At 36.7% G+C, this 16,222-nt stretch overlaps 1 protein-coding gene across 4 annotated transcripts in view; it reads left to right on the top strand.

Annotated features, from left to right (window-relative positions):
- The window catches only part of NBEA (neurobeachin), a 768,499-nt gene that overhangs the window by 24,503 nt on the left and 727,774 nt on the right, over window positions 1–16,222 (top strand). The window lies entirely within an intron of this gene.

Raw genomic sequence — 16,222 nt, forward strand, 5'->3', positions numbered from 1 at the left:
GGGCTTCACGGTGCTGCTCTGAGGAAGATGCCCGAGTAGCATCCGCCCAGGGCGGAGAGGCCAGACGGTGGCAGGAGCTGCTCTTTCGGCAGGAGATGGCCTTGCTCAAAGGTCAAGCCCAACGGCTGGAGCAGCAGGTGGCCCAGCTGAAGAATCAGCTGGAGACAGAGAAGCAAGCTGCTGGACGGCAAGCTGAGGAGAGAGAGAAGGCTCAGGCCTTTTGCCAGAGGGAGAAAGAGGCACTGACTTTGCAGCTGCAGGAGCAGAGCAGCCTCATTCTCCAGGTGGACACTTGCTGCTGAGCGCTGGTGGGGCTGTCATCATGGTGTGGCACCAGAATTCATTCCTTAATTTGGTCATTTGTCAGCCTGCCAACAACAGCAGGCTTTTAGGACATGTCTGGGTGGGAGGTCAGGGCAGCCTGGGGTCTGAGCTGTGTCTTAAAAGAAGAGAAGGGACTTTGGGAGGTAAAGATAGGGAGGGATGGCATATCGGGCATGAGGTCTAGCCAGTGCAAAGGCATGAAGAGTGTTGAGGATGAGGAGTGAAGAGAAGGCCAGTCTGGTTAGTTTACAAAAAAAAAAAAAAGAAATTAAGGTTAGATTGGAAATTGGCCTTGAAAGATATGAAAGATTTTGATGCAGCCTTTGAGACAGTCTTCTGGGTGAGGATGATGGCATGTGCAAGTCATGGCATGTGTAGAGGTGGAAAAGTTTATGTGACTAGTGTAGATTAGTTTAGTTAGGATAGAAAATGTGTGGTGGGTGGTAGGGTTGGAAACCAAGCCCTTTTTTATATTACCTCTGCTACTACAGCTGGATTTTTTTTCCTTCTTAAACTTTGATAGGATGGATGTGCATTTAGGCCACCTAGTCTGAGTAAAGGCCAGCAGACTGCTAGTCTCATAGGGATTTTTTACAAGAGATTGAGTGATCTTTCTCCCTAAAGGTTTAAAAGAAACACTATTATAAATAAAACCCACATGATCTGTTAGCACCTTAACTGCCAAATCCCAACCATTCCATTTCGGGGGCAAGATGGAAATGCTCTGAGCAATAGTTGTAATTTTCTGAGAGAAACCTTAGGCACCTTAGCTGGGAGTGTTTTGATATTCTTTTTAATATATATGACTTCAAAGTTCCTGCTCCACCTCTTCACCTGTATACCATCAGGACCCACTAGCAATTTCTCTAAGTTCTAGGAGATACATATCATTCCTGCACCTATCAGACCAACTAACAAACTTTGGGTTTGTCATCAATTTCATCTCTAGTAGCTACCAGTGCCTAAGGCCAAGAGGGGGAGATGGGCTTTCTTTCCATTCACCTCATACTTCTCAAACAGCATGAATTTGGGTTCAACCCATTGTCCAGGAGAATGAATGTAAAGGAATTCAGGATCTACTTATTCTTGACATTCTCTTGGAGGATGAACTTTTTGCAGGGAAAACAAGTACCACCAGTCTGGTACTCTGGTGCTACTCTACTTTGCTCATCTGCATGAGAAACTTCAGTCAACTCACACTGCCCAACAGAAAGGCCAGCCTCAGCAACTACCTGTTGTACATTCCAATCAGGAGGCATGGGAAAGAAGAGAACAGACAACCCCCAAGAAGTAGTTGTCCTGGATTTTCTTTTTAATTTTAGTGTTATAATTCTTCTTCTCTAGGAATGGTTATTTTAAGCAACGTTTTTATTGCAGTACATTTATACCTTCTGTGTACTTATGTATTCTGCGTAGCATATTTACCACAGTCTTTGGTCATTTTCAAATTTCGTTTGCACAGAACGTTATTTTGCAGGTGAGTCTCAACTAGATATTTGGTTGCATTCTTGGTTATATTCTGGTATTTTAAATTGTATAATTAGATACTTTCATTTTATCTTTTTTTTTTAACTGTGAGATACATTTATATCTATAAATATATTTATATAGGTGAATGTAAATACCAATCTCTTATATGTGTGTGTGTGTATATATATATATTACATATGTGTGTGCACCGTATGCATGTGTATACAGAGAGAGTTGGTTGTTGTCCTTTGTTCTCAAAGAGGACCAGAATGACATCATGAGAGATGCATGTTGCATGTTGATTCCCTCTCTGTATCTGTATAAACTACATGTTTAGGAATGTGTATGTATATATTCATATATATGTAAATGTTTCAGTATATCCATGTTCTCACTGATATGACTACTTTTTCTCAGATTGCTGCAAACACTGCGCAATATGCCAAATGCAGTACAGCTTAAGTCTTTTCCTCCTGTTTTATTCCTGAGGTTAGCTCATTATCCATTTGATATTTTTATCCAAGACGTGTACTTGATGGACTAATTCAGTGGACATACAACCACTTGTCATACATAGTCTGAAAAATAGGCATATTTTATCTACTTGTTTTTTTCTATGTGATTCGTTAGACTGAATTCTCAAATGGTTGTGGATGTTATTAGTAGTGCTATCAATAGTGTTCTGGGACTATATATTTAGATATGTTATTGTTGTTTTAGTTGTTTTTCAGTCATGCCTGACTCTTGAAGTCTCCTTTTGAGGTTTTCTTGGCAAAGATACTGGAGTGGTTAGCTTTTTCCTTTTTCAGTTCATTTTACAGAAGAGGAAACTGAGGCAAACAGGGGTAAATGACTTGCCCAGGGTCACATAGGTATTAAGTGTCTGAGGCTGGCTTTGAACTCAGGTCTTCTCTGGCTCTAGGCCCATTATTCTATTCATTGCACCACCTTGTAGTGTGTGTGTGCGTGTGTGTGTGTATGTATGTATGTATACATGTATATGTATATATGTATTGTATGTGTGTATGTATATATACATACATCCACACACACATACATATATAATATAAACACACACACATATGTACACATTTTCATCTTATCTATCCATCCATCGCTATATTTATCTATCTGTCTTGTTTTACAAACTAAGTCTGGTATCTGAGGACTAGCCTATGTAGGAATGAAGAGACTTATCACTTCTAGGTTATTATTAATTCTTTGACAATGGCAACCTATGAAGTGGTGAAAAAAAAATGGCTCCAGCTTCCATGGTGATGGTGGTAGAGTGGCAGAAAAGGGGGAGAGGGTATTAAGAAATATACTGTTTTTAGATGGTTTAGAAGTATTAACTATATATACTCTTAAATTTGTTATCTTTGTATGGTGATTAAGAAATTTGATATTCTGCTAGAAAAACTAAACTATCAGTATTGATATTTTATTTCCTTCAGTATTTTTTTGTTTCCTTTAGCAAGTTGTTGGCTTGTTTTTCATAATTTTCTTACATCATTCTCATTTCTCTTCCCAGTTTTTCCTCTACTTAATTGATTTTCCAAATCTTTTTTTGAGATCTTCCATGGCCTGAGACTAGTTCATATTTCTCTTGGAGACTTTTGATGTAGGATGTTTGACTTTGTTGACTTCTTCTGGCTGTATGTTTCGATCTTCTTTGTCACTAAAGAAAGATTCTATACTCTGAGTCCTTTTACATTGCTTGCTTGTTTTCCCAGGCAGTTACTTGATTTTTGAGCTTTTTGTCAGGGTACAATGGTTTTCAGAGTGGAGAGTGCTTTGTCCCAAGCTTCAGGGGTTTTGGGCTGCTGTTTTCAGAGCTACTTCTATTCTGAGGTGGTATGGTGCATCCTCTCCTGGCCTGTGCTCTGGTATGTGAGTATAAGCACTCCTTTATGCCATGAGTTTAACTACCAGGAGGACTCCCTCTCCACAACCACCACAAGCTCTGCCACACCAGTGCTCCTCCTCCCCCAAGGACCACCAACCAGGACTACAACCCAGATCCAAGTAGGGCAGAGCGAGAGAACACTGCCTTAGCACCAGCAAAGTGATCTCTGCACTCCTACTCTGATCAGCCGCTCGATTTCCCCCATCGTCTGTGGGCCTGGAGCCGGAAGCAGCTATGGCTGCTGCCGCCACCACCACTACAGCCACCTCTGCCACTGGGGGCTGCGGCTGAACCCCACACTCCTCTCACCCAGATCCAGCAGTTTTCCCACTGACCTGCTCTGTTGTCTTTAGTGTTTGTGTGTTGAGAAGTCTGGAAACTGCCACAGCTCAATGATTCAGGGCCCTGAGGCCTGCTCCACCAGGTCTTCTCCAGTCTGGTCTGTGCTGGCATGGCCTACATTGAACTGTGCTCCATTCCCATCACCGTGTGATAGACCCTCCTCAGTGACCATGCAGGCCATCTTGAGCTGGAGACTTGTTTCCCTCTGTTATTTTATGGATTCTATAGCTCTAGAATTTGTTTAGAGTCATTTTTTTAGAGGTGTTTGGAGGGATTTGGGGGAGAGCTTAAGTGAGTCCCTGTTTTCAAGCCGCCATGTTGGCTCTATCCCCTCGAGGTTCCAGTATTGATATTTTTATAATAAAATCAGAAGACAAAAAACATTGTGGGTATATGGAAAGAGGATAGCTGACAGCTCTCTTCAAGGCAAATGATTTGATTGAGTTGGTTTTATCATGTATGTAAAGACAATAAAAATATCATTTTATGGTACATTTATTTCTCTCATCATATTATACACTTCATGATGAATATAAGAATGGAGTACTAGACTTGGTTCAACTCCTGCTTCAGACATTTACTAGTCATATGACCCTGGACAAGTCACTTAACCTCTTTGATCCTTTGATTCTTTCATCTTTAAAATGGTGACAATAGTTGCAGCTAACTCAACAGCGTTATCGTAAGGATCAAATGTGATAATAGATATAAGATCTTCACACCATAAAGCCCTGTATGCATATTGGCAATTATTATTAGATGTAACTATAAGGTAAGTTTGCCTCTTTGTATTGGAACTACTGATCCTTGTTTGTTGCCCAAACTTTTCTAAGGCTACAATTGGTCATAAATCCAAATTAAGTGTTAACTGAGAGAGGTGCTATAATTATGTTTATTGTTGCATCATCAGAAGACCTAAAGATATTAACAAAAGAAAATCTCCTTCATACTCAATAATGAAGTATTCGAGCAAGCAAACTTATGTTAATCATTTATTATGTATGAACAGTATTTATTAATTTGATTTCTGCCCATTTTAATCAGATTGACTAATGGTCTTTTTAAAAAGCCAGCTTTTTATTTTATGATTTCTGTGGTTGGTTTCCAATTTTTCTATTTCTTCTCTAATTTTTAACCATTTTCTCAATTGTATTTATTTTCAGTTTGTGTATTTGTTGGCATCCTAATTTTTCAAAGCATGTACTCAATTAATTTTCTTCTTTTATATTTTGTTACTGTAGCTTTAGAGGGATAGTTTTTCTTCTGAGCATTACTTTAGAAGCATCTCAAATTTTGCTATATTGTTTGATCGCTACCAGTTTCTTTCACATTACATTAGTCATTTATATGATTTGTTCTTTGATCCACTGATTATTTAAGTTTTCATAATTAGGTTTCCATTAGGTTTGATATAATTTGTTCTTCCTAAGTTGATTGCTATTTTTATTGTTTTGTGGTCTGTAGAGGATATGTTTACTATTTCTGCATCTTAAGATTTATTTGTGGTAACTCTGTGCCCTATTTTTTTTTGTATAAGTTCTGTTGGTACTGAGAAATATATGTAGTCTATGGCAGTGTCCCTGCCATAATTATTTTAGCTCTAGTTTTTCCAGCAATTTATTCAATTGTTTTCTTTTTTGATTATCTTTTTGTTATAGTTCTACAAATTTGAGAGATTGAAATCTGTCACTGTTGTATTACAGAAGTCTATGTTGTCTTATAATTCAGTTAATTTTTCCATTGTGAAGACACTAAGGAATTTGGAGCATATAACATTAATGTTGATATTGGTTTGTTGTCTGTGGTTCCTTTCAGTGTAACATAGTTTACTGTAGCAACAGTGTGGCTAGCAGCAGCTGTTGAGGTGTAAGACCCGATAGGAATGGAAACAAGAGCTGCCAGCACAGCTTCTTTTATCTGCTTTACTAAGGAAAGTAACTTTATGGGGTTAACAATCTCACTTTAATCTAACATACAAATATCATTCACTTTGTTCAGGAGGAAAAGCCAGCACCCTGAACTTCAGAACAAATACAAACAAATTACAAACATACATCATAAACAGACCAAATACAAACCAACATCTGGGTAAGCAAAGCTGGGGGGCAGTTACAATGGCTTGCCCAGTCTCAACACTCCTTCTGTGAGTGAGCCCCTGAACAAAACATCTGGGTTTACCAAAATCTGGGGGGCTCTTAAAAACGGCTGCCAAGAATCTCAACATCAGCACTCCTGCAGTGAGTGAGACCCTCAAAGGGAAAAATGCCAGCCTCTGAGTTTATATACCCTGGGGTCAAAGGGCATCACAACATGCTACTCAAACCCATGTAAACTAGGCTTTCCCTTGAGGCAAGCAGATCATCAAAGACTCCTGATTTAATCAAAGAAACAAAGGCCAGACTCATCAAGGGCACTTGATTAAATAAGTGCTCCAAAACAGAAAGCAGTAAAAAAAGTCCCACCTTAATTACTGATATATTTACTTGTTCAACTCTTTATGCAGAGAATTTTGTTTTTGCTTTGATAGAATGATTGTAGCTCTTGCTTTTTTTTTTTTAATTCACCTGATGCATCATAAATTTTGTTCCAGACTATGCCCAAAGGGCTATAAAAATGTGCATACCCTTTGACCCAGCAATATCACTCCTAGGGCTATACCCCAAAGAAATCACACAAGTGGGAAAGGGACCTGTATGTACAAAAATATTTATAGCAGCTCTTTTTGTGGTAGCAGAGAATTGGAAATCAAGGGGATGCCCATCAATTGGGGAATGGCTGAACAAGTTGTGGTATATCAATGTAATGGAATGCTGTTGAGCTATAAGAAATGGGGAAGATAAAGACTTCATAATAACCTGGAAAGATCTATGTGATATGATGCTGAGTAAGAGGAGCAGAACCAGGAGCACATTGTACACAACCACAGACATATTGATTCTGTGATGACTAACTTTGATAGACTTGGCAATATAAGGCTCAAAGACAGCTCCAAAGGACTCATGATGGAAAAAGCGTATCTACATCCAGAGAAAGAATTGTGGAGTCTGATTGAGGCAAACTATTTGCTCTCTCTTTTTTTTTTCCTCTTCTTTTTTGGTTTTGTTTCTTCTCTCTCATGATTCATTCCATTGGTCATAATTCTTCTTTACAACTTGACTATTGTGTAAATAAGTTTAACGTGAAGGTTTCTTTATGTAGAATCTGTGTCAGACTACATGCTGTTTTGGGGGAGAGGAGGGAGGTGAGGGAAGGGAAGAAAATTTGAAACTCAAGAACATGTAGAACTGAGTGTTGTAAACTAAAAATAAAAAATCTAATTTAAAAAATAAATTTTGTTTCAGTGCCTCATTTTTAGTCTTTGTGTGTATTTTTTGGTGTGTTTCTTGTAACCAACAGAAGGTAGCATTTTGTTTTCTTATCCAATGTTACTTTTTTCTTTTATTGTCTTGTTTAATCTATTCACATTTAAAGTTATGAGAACTGGATTTATATTTTCCTCCATTTGTCCCTAATGCTTTTCCAAAGTAGTATCCCCTCCCCCACTTCCTCTGTGAAGACAGTACTTTTTCTTTATTTTAATTTAATCCAATTTAAAGCAGCCCTTTTCCCATCACCTGTCTTCCCTTCATGTTAAGTACCGTACACAAACTTCCTTCCCTCTGATTTGTCCCTCCTTTCCCTAGATTTTGGAGTTTTGCTTAACTTACGAATTTCTTTTATCTGGTTATTTAAGCCCCCTCTTCTTTTTTTCCTCACAATTAGTAAGTAGTCAGGTAAAAATCTCCCTTTCTTGCCTCTCATTCAGCTGTTAGCTTTTTATTTCATTTTCTGTGCCTTTTTCTGAAAAATTATTTCTTTCCCTTGTTCTCTTCCCCTTTTCTTTATTTTAGACTTTGATCTTTGATTCGTGGTTCCTATACTTAATTCTTTTTTAGTTCTTGTATTCTCATGGAACTAAGACTTTTTAAGACAACTATTTGAGTTCCCACTTTTTTTTTGTTTTGTTTTTGAGGGAGGAAGGCAGGGCAGCTGGGGTTAAGTGACTTGCCCAAGGTCACACAGCTAGTGTGTCAAATGTCTGAGGCTGGATTTGAACTCAGGTCCTCTCGACTCCAGGGCTGGTGCTCTACTCACTGTGCCACCTAACTGCCCAGAGTTCCCACATCTGAATAGTTTCTGTGTCATTTCTGTGCAAATCTAATGGGGGCAGTTGATGGCACAATGGATAGAGCACTTTACCCCAAGTCAGAAAGACCAGGATGAAATCCAGCCTGGGTAAGTTGCTTAACCTCTTCTTGCTTCCATTTCCCCAACTGTAAAATGGAGTAATAATAGCATTTACCTAACAGGCTTGTTATGAGGATAAAATGATATTTATTTTTTTAAAAAAAGCATTTAGCACAGTACCTGGCACATAATAGGTGCTATATAAATGCTTTTTCCCATCCCTCTCTGTGTTTTCTGTTATGCCTCACTCAAATTCCACTTCCAGCAGGTGATTGGAATTTTCCTGTGTTCCTGATTGTGCAGTTCATTACCACCTTTTTCTCTCATGTTAATTTTTTTTCCTTTCATTTGTTAGGAAATCTCTTGCATGAGTCTGTGCCCTCCCACCCTTCTGGGTGTTAGCTGCTTCTAGGAGCTGATGTCCCTTTCACTGAGACAGACTAAGTGGCTCTTTAAGCATCAGATCTCTTCAAATTATACCCATTGTAATTTTTGTAGATTATTTCTTTCTCCGTGGAAGTCTTCTTCCCACCACAGCAAGGGGATGTTTGCCTTTTACATTCCCCATGTTCAGTCCCTCCGATTGCCTCCTTACCCCTTTATTGTCAGCCATTGACTTGATTTAGTATGTACACTTCTTCACCTGTATCTTCTTCCTCTATTCTCTTCCTTTTTGAGCCCACCTATTTTACAATTAAGTTCTACAGAAACATTGATTCACCTGTATGTGGGTGTTGGAAATTTTAGTTCATGAAGTCTCATGTCCATCACTCTGCTATCCTTCTATTTCGGTTCTGCTTTTCACTGTTATTTCCTTGAATATTTTTAGAAAGAAATCTCTTAATGGTCTCTCTGTTGTTATTTTGTTGTTGTTTTTAATCCCATGGGTATCTTTCTCTTTCTCCCCCCCTCCTTTTTTTTGTGTGTGGGATGCTGATAATTTATTTAGTTATCTATGCCTTGCTTGGTTGCTTTATTTAATTTTTTTTAAATTTATTTTTATTTTTAGTTTACAACAGATGGTTCTACATAATTTTGAATTCCACATTTTCTCCGCTCCCTCCCCCCTCCCTCCCCAAGATGGCATGGAATCTCGTATAACTACCACGAATGACTTCGCATTGAAGTAATTTATACACTGGTCAAGTTGCGGAGAAGAATTACGACCAATGGAATGAATATTGAGAAAGAAGAAACAGAACCAAAAAACAAAAAACAAAAAAACAACCCAAAAACAAAAACAAAAGAGAAGGAAAAAAGGCGAGCATGAAGTGTGCCTCAATCTGCATTCAAACTTCATAGTTCTTTCTCTGGATATAGATAGCATTCTCCATCGTGAGTCCTTTGGAGTTGTACCTGCACCTTGTGTTACTGAGAGGAGCGAAGTCTGTCAGGGTTGGTCCTCACGGAGTCCATATATCTGTGGTTGTGTACAGTGTTCCCCTGGCTCTGCTCCGCTCACTCCTCATTATGTCGTGTAGGTTTTTCCAGGTTGTTATGAAGTCCGTATCATCCCCATTTCTTATGGCACAATAGTATTCCATTACCTTCATATACCACAACTTGTTCAGCCATTCCCCAATTGATGGGCATCCCTTTGATTTCCAATTCTTTGCTACCACAAAAAGAGTCGCTATAAATATCCTTGTACATATGGCTTCTTTTCCCGCTTGTGTGATTTCTTTGGGATACAACCCTAGAAGTGGTATTGCTGGGTCAAAGGGTATGAACATTTTTATAGCCCTTTGGGCATAGTTCCAAATTGCTCTCCAAAATGGCTGGATCAGCTCACAACTCCACCAGCAATGTAACAATGTTCCAATTTTTCCACATCCTTTCCAGCATTTATCATTTTCCTGTTTTGTTATTTTTAAATTTCTGGTGTCTGGGCTATTTGCAAATCAAGAAATCTGTTCAGATCTGATTTTCTTTGTGGAAATACTTCATATGCCCTTTTGTTACTGAACTTCAGTTTTTTTTTTTTGGTTAAAATTTAGGCTCAGTTTTGTTGTGTATGATCACATTGTGTTGCATATTAAGCTCCTTTGCTCTTTCCATTTCCTCCATGGTTTCTGGTGGATGTTTTGATTCAGGTTTCCTTTTCTATGCATTTGAAGGTCTTTCTCTGGGTCTTTTGCAGAATTTGTTGTCGGTGGAACTGTTAGATTTAACCACTGGGTGTTTTGGGAATTTGAAATATAAGGTTTTTATCTTGAGTCAATCTATGGATTCTTTCTATTCGCATAATTCATATATGTATGTAGATTGATAAAATTGTGTATTAACAGTCTTTATTGTGCACACAAAATTTTAGTAGTTGATCTGTATTACAGAGTGTATGCATCTTTGGTGGAGGTGAGAAAAATAATAGGACAAAAAGTATCAAGTTTCAAGTATCAAGTTAAAAATACTAAAAGTATTTTTAAAATTTAAAAAATAACCACTATGGCCTTGAACTTTTGAAAAGAATGCCTATTTGCTTAAATTTTTGCTTTCCGAATAACTAACAATACATACATATATATCTCACATGCATATTTATTAATTCACATTCAGTATGTATATGGAATCATTTAATTGTAAATGATAAAGCAGAGATCTAGCCTTATAATTAGTAAGAGCTGGGTTCAAATGACAAGTCCTGGCTGTGTGACCTTATTGCCCTAGGCAACTCTTTAAGACTATAAGTTGATGAAGCTCTTTTTGTGGTACCAAGAACTGGACATTGAGGGGATGCCTTTCATTTGGGGGATGACTGAACAAGTTGTAGTATATGAATGTAATGGAATACTATGGTGCTATAAGAAATGATGAACAGGCAGACTTCAGAAAAACCTGAAAAGACTTATATAAACTGATGCTGAGTGAGGGAGCAGAACCAGGACAACATCATACACAGTAACGACCACAGTGTGTGATGACTGACTTTGATAGACTTAGCCCTTCTCAGCAATGCAAGGACCTAAAACAATTCCAAAGGACTCATGATGGAAAACGCCATCCACATCCAGAGAAAGAACCATGGGGTCTGAATACAGAGCCAAGCAGACTATTTTCTTTTTTTTTCTTTCTCATGGTTCCTCTCATTCATTCTAATTCTTCTATACAACATAACTAATGTGAAAATATGTTTAATAGGAATGTATATATAGAGCCTATATCAGATTGCATGCCAACTTGGGGAGAGAGAGAAAATTTAAAACTTATGGAAGTGAATGTTGGAAACTAAAAACAAATAAATTAACTTAAAAAAACAAGACTATAAGTTGCTGAGGTGTTGACCTGCCTTGGCAGAGGAAATTTCTATACCAGGAATTTCCTATTTCAATGAAATGATCAAGTTCTTATTCCTAACTGTAAATAATTGCAAAGCTCTTTAGTTGCATCGATATGTAATATTGTTTATAATAAATGCTCAAAAATTTTAAAAAATGCTCAAATTTAAAAAAAAAAAAGAATTAAGGGCCCTTGATAGCAAGAAGTTTTGAAAGCTGTTAATTTTAATGGCTTCTCCTATGTAAGTTTGATGATATGCTATAGCCTATTTATAGTTATCATTGTGTTTTGCAGTTAGGATTTTCTTTGGAGATTATGCTGTTTCATAATTTATTGCCATGTAGAATCACTAGGGGAATATTATAGGTCTTTGTTTCAGGGAGAACCTTAGGATTTTTGAAAGCAATGTACTTTCCCAAGTGTAAACCAGCTCACTTTTCGTTGGCAATGCTTGTCTTGTATATATCACGTATATAAGTAAAAAAAAAGTATAAATTGGGTTGGTACAAATTGTTTACTAAAAATTATTAATATTTGGTATAACATTTTAAGATTAACAAATGTTTTTCGTTTTTTGGTAATAATGTTGTTAGGTGGGTAGTACAAGTGTCATCTTTATTTTAAGTATGAGGCAGCTTAAAGATCAGAGGTTACATTACTTGCTTGGAGCCATACAACTAATAAAGGGTCAGAACTGTAACTTGAATCTAGGTTGCTTGGCTCCATGTCAGTTGCTTTTGCCACTGCACTCTTATTCAACACAAAGTTGTTTATTATTATTAATCATTTTCAAGTGTTGTTGTAAGTTGCTATTAAACAGCATACTCCAGAGAACATTGGAGTGAATTTCCATGGCAAAGCTCTCTCTTTAGTTGAGTGATAACGTAGTGACTGTACAGGGTTAAGAAGAAAATTTACCCAGAAGTAAAACTTTAGATATTAAAATATAAAAGCTCCCTGAAGTTAGTGGTTAAAAAAGTAAAATGGTCAAAGTTTTAGTGATTGAAATCTCTATAATAGAAACAATATATTATAGATGATAATTATATTGTCCAAGATTATTATACTATGCTATATTTTTACTTAAGAAATTTTTGAGTTTTTGAGTATTTTTGAATATTTAAGCTATCTTGTCAGGAAGACATTTTTTCCTTTACTTATATGACTTTATTATGTCCAAAGACCATTTCCCTCACCTCAGGAGATGTACCTGATCCTGAAATGGAGGTAGATAGGAAATTAGATTGACTCAAATTGGCTTTAGCTAACTTTGGCCAATTTTTGGTTTTTACAATAATATTTAATTTTTTTCCCAATTACATGTAGAGACAATGTTTTACATTTTTTTTTGAATTATGAGTTCCAAATTTTCTCTTTCTCTTTCTCACTTCCCCTCTCCCTGAGACAGTAAGCAATTTGATATAGGTCAAGTAAGACATATTTCTATATTAGCCATGTTATAAAAAAAGACATAAGGGGCAGCTAGGTGGCACAGTGAGTAGAGCACTGGCTCTGGAATCAGGAGGACCTGAGTTCGAATCTAGTCTTACACACCCCCAATTGCCCTGCCAAAAAAGCCAAAAAAAAAAAAAAGACGTAGGAACTACTGCACTATAAGAAATGACAAATATGAAGAATTCAAAAAAGCATAGGGAAAATTACACCAACTAAGTCAGAATGAAGTAAGAATAACTAGAAAAGTAATATACACAATTATAAAAATATAAATAAAAATGTAAATAAAATAAAGCTAACCTAACTACTGTATACTACTGTATAATTATAATGAAGTAGCTTAGCCCAGAAGAAGTAAGAAAATATGAACCCTTGACTCAATTCTACCCCAGAAGTGGGGCAGGACTATAAATGTAGAACATTGTATTAGATAAAGTCAGTGTCTTCAACACAAGTTCATTCAGGATTACAGATTTAGAGGAAAGGACCTTAGAGGGCACCTAGCCAACCCTCTTGTTTTACGGAAGAGGAGTTGAGGCCCAGAGAGTCTAAATGATATGCCCAATGTCAAATTCTTTGTATTTGTCGTTTCTTATAGTGTAGTATTTGTTGAGCCATTCCCCAGTTGGTAGGTATCTACTTTATTTCTAAAACATTGTTTCTAGCTACCACAAAAAGTTTTGCTATGAATATTTTGGTATATATAAGACCTTTCTTTATTTCTGTCTTTGATCTCCTTGGGGTATATACTAAGTAGTGAGATCTCTATTCAAAGTATAGTTTCATAATATTTTTAAAATTGTGGAATGTATCAGGCATTTCATGGATTTTTATCTTTTCATTGCTGATGTCAATAAAGAGGGAGCTTGTTGGGATGGTTATATAGTATGACAACAGAAATAACTTTGTTGAGGGGACAAGATAGAAAGGTTGGTAGAACGTGGTCCTTGGGCAGGTACCAGAGAAAGAGTCCTTGGGGCAAGCACCCCTGAGACAACTTTTATCTGAGGAATTACAGGGTCAACTCTGTTTGTGCCTGTAAAAGATTTTCTCCCAGCAAGGTGGGGGTTACTTAGACATGGTCTTAGGGCTTTTGGGAGTCTAGGTCTCACCACCCCATTAGTGATGACACTGAATTGTTGTAAAGTGCAGATCCAAGAAACTGCTAAGGTGACATTTTCCAGCTTTTATGTGGTGATTCTGCCTCTCACATAAAATATGGGTCATTAACAGAGTGGATACTTTTGTCCCTATATCTCTGCTATAGATTTCATATGTTGCAAATTCCTGGTACTAAATTATTGCTGCACAGGGTCTTAGGAATATCAACTGTTGGTTTAACTCTAGGACTTAAGAATTTTTGGAAATATCATGACATGTTAAATATAAATTAGAGGAGGTAGGGACAAAGGGAAACAGCACTTCAGATCATAAAGCAATAGTTGTCTGGTATTTGTTAAGAAAAAAAATAGAGTGGTAGATAAATGGAACAGACGAGATGAGGGAGAATCAGAAACAATGAAACTCAATAAATCAGGGTTCAATAAAGTAAGCATGAATTACCGAGGAAAGAGATCCTGTTTGATAAAAACTGCTGGGAAAACTGAAAAGCAATATGACAGGAATTAGGTTGACCAACATCTCACACCATATTCCACAATACATTCTAAATAGATAGGTGACCTTATTATTAAAGAGCATACAAAAAAACAAGAAGAGATGCAGGTCATATGCTTTTCACAGGTATGGGTAAAAATATATATTCTTAGGGATAGAGGGATAGAGGCACTTAGGAAAGATAAAATAGGTAACTTTGATTATATGAAATTGAAAAGTTTCTGCACAGACAGAATTAATGCACTTAGGATAAGAAAAGGGAAGTGGTTAAATGGGGAAAAAAATTTGTAATCAGATTTCTCTGATAAGTGTTTGATATCCAAGATACATAAATAGTCAACAAATGTATGACTAATAGCCATTTTCCAATAGCTTAATGACCAAAGGATATGAAAAAATAGTTCTTAAAAGAATTGCAAAGTGTATTGACCACATGAAAGAATAATAAAATACAAATCAAAACAATCCTGAGGTTTTATATTATATCCTGGAAAAATGGCAAATAGTGCTGGAAGGTTTTTGAGATGATAGGCACACTAATACATTGTTGGTGGACTTATGAATTGTATAACCTTTCACAATAATTCCAAATTAGAAAACAATTTGGAATTATGCAAATACAGTGGCTAAAGTGTTTGTAGCCTTTGAGCTGGAGATTGCATTAATGGATTAATATGCTGAGGAAACCATTGATAAGAAGAAAATCTCCATATGCACCAAAGTATTTATAGCAGCACTTTTTTTTTGATAGCAAAGAATTGGAAAAAGAATGATTCCCATTGATTGGGGAATGGCTAAATAAATTGTGGTACATGAATGTAATAGCATACTACTGTGCTATAAGAAATGATGTATGTGATGAATTCAGAGAGTCTGGAAAGATCTACACAAATAATGCAGGTGAAGTAAGCAGATCCAAGAAAACAATATATACAATGACTGCAACAATGTAAATGGAAAGAACAACTACCAAAAAAAATCAAGAGTGAATGGGGGGAAAAGAAAGAATGAATGGGGTAAAATTATGAAGATCAAACATGTTTAAAAAAAGAGATATGGGAGAACACCTCCAATCCACCCCTTCCTGGACCTGGAAGATCCACAGGTGTTACATGTTGCTATGTTTTGGGATTTTTTCAGTGTATTGATTGGCTTTGATTTTTTTTTTCCTCAGCTCTCTAGAAAGAGGAAGAGAGGAGACACTGTAGGAAACTATGGTGATATAAAAAAAAGTCATTAATAAAAACATTAAAAATAAATTAGAGGAGGAAACATAACAGAATTTTTTTTAAAAAAAACCACATTATTTACTTGTTTTTACTTTTCAACATTCACATGCATAAGATTTTGAGTTCTAAATTTTCTCTCCCTTCTCCTTTCCCCTTCCCAGGATGGTGTGCAATCTGATATAGGCTCTACATATACATTCACATTAAACATTTTCACATTAGTCTTGTTGTAAAGAATTAGAACCAATGGGTGGAACCATGAGAAATAAAAAACAAAAAAAAGAGAGCAAATAATATGCTTTGATCTGTATTCTGACTCCGTGGTTCTTTTTCTGGATGTGGATAGCATTTTCCATCATGAATCTTTTGGAGTTAT

Source organism: Trichosurus vulpecula, chromosome 2 (assembly GCF_011100635.1).
Source record: "Trichosurus vulpecula isolate mTriVul1 chromosome 2, mTriVul1.pri, whole genome shotgun sequence".
NCBI lineage: Eukaryota > Metazoa > Chordata > Mammalia > Diprotodontia > Phalangeridae > Trichosurus > Trichosurus vulpecula.